Below are 6,694 nucleotides of genomic sequence, written 5' to 3'. Positions count from 1 at the left end.
AGGAAATATATGAATGGAAACAAAAGGAAATTATCGAAAGTAAAATGAAATATAAAGCAACTCAAGGAACCACAAGGAAAAGCGGGGAAATCTAAGAAAACTTAAGGAAACAGAAGGTAATTTAAGGCAATAAAAGGCAAATTTTCAAGACCATTTAAGTCAGCTTAATGAATCCTAAGGCAATATGAGGTAATATAAGGTCGTTCAAGGCAATATCATAAAATATAAGGCAAAACGAGGCAATATAAAGCAAACTAAGACAATTTAGAATAATGAATTTTAAAGCAATATGAGGTAATATAAGGCAACTGAAGGCAATACGAGGCAATACAAGGAAACTAAAGCAATTTAAAATATTTATTTTTAAGCAATATGAGGTAATATAAGGTAATTTAAGGCAATATCATATAATGTAAGGCAATACGAGGAAATATAAGGCAAACTAAGGAAATTTAAAGTAATAATTTTTAAGGCAATATGAAGTAATATAAGGCAATTTAAGGCAATATCGTAAAATATAAGGCAATACGAGGCAATATATAGAAAACTAAGGCAGTTTAAATTTTTTTTAAAGACAATATGAGGTAATAAAAGGCAATTCAAGGCAATATCATAAAATATAATCAATATAAGACAAACTAAGGCAATTTAAAATAATGAATTTTAAGGCAATATGAGGTAATATAAGGCAATTTAAGGCAATATTATAAACTATAATGCAATACAAGGCAATATAAAGTAAACTAAGGCAATTTAAAATGCTGAAATTTAAGGCAAAATGAGGTAATATAAGGTAATTCAAGGGAATGTAATAAAATATAGGTAATATAGGGCAAAGTAAGCCAATTTGAAATAATTAATTTTAAGGCAATATAAGCTAATATAAGACAATTTAAGACAATATAATAAAATATAAGGCAATACGAGGAAATATAAAACAAACTAAGGTAATCTAAAATAAATTATAAGGCAATATGAGGTAATAAAAGGCAATTCAAGGCAATATCATAAAATATGAGGCAATATAAGGCACAGTAAGGCAATCTAAAATAATAAATTCTAAAGTAATATGAGGTAATATAAGGTAATTCAAGGCAATATAATAAGATATAAGGTGATAGGAGGCAATATAAGGCAAACTAAGGCAATTTAAAATAACAAATTTTAAGGCAATATTAGATAATATAAGGTAATTTAAGGCAATTTATTAAATAATAATGCAATATGAGGCAATATAAGGCAAACCAAGGCAATTTAAAATAATATAAGACAATTCAAGGGAATAGGTAAATGAGAGTGAAATTTAAGAAATATTTAAGGACAACCAAAGGCAATATAAGGCAATGTAAGGTAATTAAAGGAAGAGTGAGGAGATCTAGGGAAACTTAAAAAACATAAGCCAATATATGGTAATAAAAGGCTAATTTTTTTATACAATTTAAATTAGTTTAATGGGTTTTAAGGCAATATGAGGTAATATAAGACACTTAAAGGCAATATCATAAAATATAAGTCAATATGAGGTAATATAAGGCAATTGAAAATAATATAAAGCAATTCAAGGCAATATGAGAAGTGAAAAGGCAATTTAAGAAAAGTTAATGGTAACTTAAGTCAATATAAGGCAATGTAAAGTAATTTAAGGCAACTTACGGCAGTTTTTGGCAATATAACTAAATATCAAATTATATAAAACAATTCAATAAAATTAAGACAAATTACGTGAATATAAAGAAGTGCATGGCAATGTAAGGCAATATAAGATAATATTAAGCAATATAAACTATTATAAGGCAATTTGAAGCAACTTGAGGAAATCAGAGGTAACAAATTACGTGAATATAAAGAAGTGCATGGCAATGTAAGGCAATATAAGATAATATTAAGCAATATAAACTATTATAAGGCAATTTAAGGCACTTAAGGCAATTTATGTTAATGTAAAGCAATTTATGTAAATCTATGGAAATTTAGGCAACTCAAAGGAACGTGAGACAATTCAAGGCAATCTGAGGTAATTTTGGTAAATTTAGGCAAACAGGTTATTATTATAAGCAAATAGAGACAAAGATAAAGAAATAGGAGGAAAATAGGAATTGATAGAGATATAAGGATATTTGAGGATATTAAAGAAACACACTGTAATTGTCAAGCATCGAAAGAAAATAAAAAGAAATATGAGAAAACAGAAGATAATATAAAGAAAAAATATAAAAATGTAAGAAGTGTTGTAACAGAAGGAAATATTATAAAGAAAAATTGTACAAAGAAATATGAAAAAAGGAAGATATGTGAAATTAAGTTTCTTAAAACTTATATATTCCATTTTGTTATACTTCCATATATTTTCTTATATTTTCTATTATTTATTTATGTTTTTTTATATTTCTATATGAAATATAAAATCATAAGAAAATATAGGGAAACATAGGGAAAATGTAAGAAATATATCAAGAGATATAAAGAAACTGATAGGAAATATAAGAAAATGTAACAAAAATCTAATGAAAAATTGTACAAAGAAATATAAAAAAAGGAAGATATGTGAAATTAAGTTTCTTAAAACTTATATATTCCATTTTATTATACTTCCATATATTTTCTTATATTTTCTATTATTTATTTATGTTTTTTATATTTCTATATGAAATATAAAATCATAAGAAAATATAGGGAAACATAGGGAAAATGTAAGAAATATATCAAGAGATATAAAGAAACTGATAGGAAATATAATAAAATGTAACGAAAATCTAATGAAACATTGTGAAATATGCTGAAATATAAGGCAATATAAAGAACTGAATGAAATAAAGTGGAAAGGAAAACAAATAAAAGGTAATAAAAAGAAATCGAAGAATTAACATGAAACATAATGAATCATATAAAACAACAACAACAACAACAACAACAACAACAACAACAACAACAACAACAACAACAACAACAACAACAACAATAACAATAATAATAATAATAATAATAATGATAATAATAATAATAATAATAATGATAATAATAATGATAATAATAATAATAATAATAATAATAATAATAATAATAATAATAATAATAATAATAATAATAATAATAATAATAATAATAATAATAATAATAATAATAATAATAATAATAATAATAATAATAATAATAATAATAATAATAATAATAATAGTAGTAATAATAATAATATTAATAATAATAATAGTAATAATAATAGTAATAATAATAGTAATAATAATAGTAATAATAATAATAATAATAATAATAATAATAATAATAATAATAATAATAATAATAATAATAATAATAATAATAATAATAATAATAATAATAATAATAATAATAATAATAATAATAATAATAATATTAATAATAATAATAATAATAATAATAATAATAATAATAATAATAATAATAATAATAATAATAATAATAATAATAATAATAATAATAATAATAATGATAATAATAATAATAATAATGATGATGATGATGATGATGATGATGATGATGATGATGATGATGATGATGATGATGATGATGATGATGATGATGATGATGATGATGATGATGATAATGATAATAATAATAATAATAATAATAATAATAATAATAATAATAATAATAATAATAATAATAATAATAATAATAATAATAATAATAATAATAATAATAATAATAATAATAATAGTAATAATAATAATAATGATGATAGTAATAATAATAATAACAATTATAATAATAATAATGATGATGATGATATTAAAGTCAACAACAACAACAACAACAACAACAACAACAACAACAACAACAACAACAACAACAACAACAACAACAACAACAACAACAACAACAACAACAACAACAACACTACCACCACCACCACCACCACCACCACCACCACCACCACCACCACCAACAAAAACAAAAAAAAATGCAAAAACAAAAACAAAAACAAAAACAACAAAAGCAACAATAACAAAAACAAAAACAAAAGCAACAACAACAGCAACAGCAATAACAACAACAGCAACAACAAAACAACAACAACAACAGCAATAACAACAACAACAACAACAACAACAACAACAACAACACATTGTTACCAGAATTTACGGGCACTAAGGGAATCTAAGGAAACTAAATAGATAAATAGATGAATAAATAGATGAAACATAAAATAAAGTAAAACAAGTTAAAGTAGAATTAAATCAAATGAATAAATATATAAATAAATAGATATCAAAGGAAGTCCAACGAAAAATAAGAAAATAAAATGAATCAAAATAAGAAATAGATACAAAAGATATAAAGGTGTGTATAAGAAAACTAAAGAAAAAATAAGGATTATGAAAGACAATTAATTATACTTTAAGAATCGTAAGGCAATATAAGGGAATATTAGATAATTTAAGGCAATTCAAGGCAGTTTAAGAAGTTTAAGGCTGTATAAGGTAATGTAAGGCAACACATTTCAAAATAAGGCAATATGTGGCAAAATAAGGCAATTTAAAGCAATCTAAAGTAATTTAAGGCAGTTCAAGGTAATAGGAGGCAAGATAAAGCCATCTAATTAAACCTAATACAATTCAAGCCAATTTTATGCAGTTATTGGTAATATAAAACAAGATTAGTTGATATAAGATAATTCAAGTCACTTTAACACAGCTCAAGGGATGTAAAGCATTACTGAATCCTGTACATTGTAATACTAAATAGACTTTGTTGTATACAAACTTAAGTTTTACCCATCATTTATTTATCGATATAGATTCATAACTTTCACTTTCACTGATGAGGGATTAGGTCAGAACGCATTAATTTGTAGAATTGTATATTAATGTCACTAACATGTCATTGACACTTGAAAAGTATTATCGTTTCACGCAGTGAGAAGTGGTATATAGAAAATATATAACACAAAGGACTATATTATGTGAAAAAGCATTAATTGTACGAAGACAGACACGGGCATGCTGCCTTTATAATAATAAAATATAGAACTACTGGCAACTGTTTTTCATTCATAGTTCCCAAGTTACTCTGTGATTTTGACCTTTCACACTTTACGTCGGATTGTATGGGCGGCCGAGCGTTTTAATGCTCCACGCTTTGATCACGGGCAAACGTTGAGTTGTCGATTCAAATCCAATTAGCATCACTTATTTCTACGAACACTTTGTTACCTAATAACCATAGAATTCATTTGACCAATGGTGCTCCCCGAGCAAGTTGAAATCGGCAGTACTAACGCATTTTAACATTGTGTTACCTCAGAACATGTATCCATCGACAAAGGAAAATGCAATAAACACATTTTCTATACATAATCGCAAAATTATCTTATTTTCTTTTGCTTGGTTCCGATAAAATATAATTGGTTAAAAACATTAATGAAAAAATGAGATGCATTCACGCCATATTCTCACGTCTCACTGCGTTTATACTGTCTCAGCCCTGTGCTCCTTCCATAGCAAAATACGATTTCACATGCAAAGGTCTACTTACAGTAGTCACAAGTAGGTGCCAGTCTACGTATTTAGACTACTCACCACTGAGCTTGATATTGGTCAATGATGATCTATTCGTCATATCAATATGATATCTACATTCATATGAACTTCATAAATATTGTGGAACTTCTGAAAATGGTGAACTGCTCATTATAATGGTGCTTAGTACGACCCATTCGCACTGTTTAACTACCGTGAAGACAAACAGCTGCCACACTTACTCTCATCACGAACCACTGTCCAACCTTTGTATCAGTTATAAGTGCCGACGATACTACGTATGAATTTGTGTTAACTACATGTTAGAAAAATCTATGGAGATCATCAAGGTACGATATTTGCTTATTGCATATGTGTACAAGGACCATAGAATTTTGGCGTGGCTGACGCATACCACTCAACACCACTTAACGATTTCTGTGGTTACATTATATAAATAGAAACATATAAATATTTTGACCTTTGGTACTCCATATTGCTCTTAGACAGGTCTTGTTAAGACAGACGAAAAACAGAGAGTATTAAGTATACGAGTATGTGAGTATATCAATAAGTATATATATCTATAAATGAGTATGTAGATATATAAATATATAAGCACGTAGAAATATAAAAATATAGAAATATCTACTACAATAAAGTAGTAGCCTCTGTCTGTCTGTTTGTTTGTTCACGAACTCCTAGGGTTTTGGAGATAGACCCCCCATAACCATATATATTCAGATAGTCTATCACTCAAAATATTTGAATAACTATATTTCATTAAAAATATTTTGGTTAGGATTAAGCGTTAAAGTTAGATGGGGTATGGTGTGGTAGCACGCCACTACTGTGGTGTCCCCTCAACACGCATAGCATTTATGTGACATTAAAGATTACTATGATTAAACAAACCATTGTATGTGTCCATTAATATTATCTATATTTGTGAAATCAATGTTGCCACAAACTATGATAGCCTTTGTAAGGAGAAAACATGTAAACGTAAAATTATTGTATAATTTTACCAAATATTGAAATATTGGTTATTCTTATTTGATTTTATTGCGGGCGGAAATTCAATAAACGAGTCCAAAGATATTTAAAGTTTGTTTCAATTCTTCTACTACGGCCGAGTACTGTTCATTATGAAGTGTTAACAATCCTCTACAATGGTTAGGTTAAAGATTATTCACAAA

This window comes from Oratosquilla oratoria, chromosome 25 (genome assembly GCF_046742065.1).
Source record: "Oratosquilla oratoria isolate Oo_2021 chromosome 25, ASM4674206v1, whole genome shotgun sequence".
NCBI lineage: Eukaryota > Metazoa > Arthropoda > Malacostraca > Stomatopoda > Squillidae > Oratosquilla > Oratosquilla oratoria.
Note: the sequence above shows the minus strand (reverse complement) of the source record.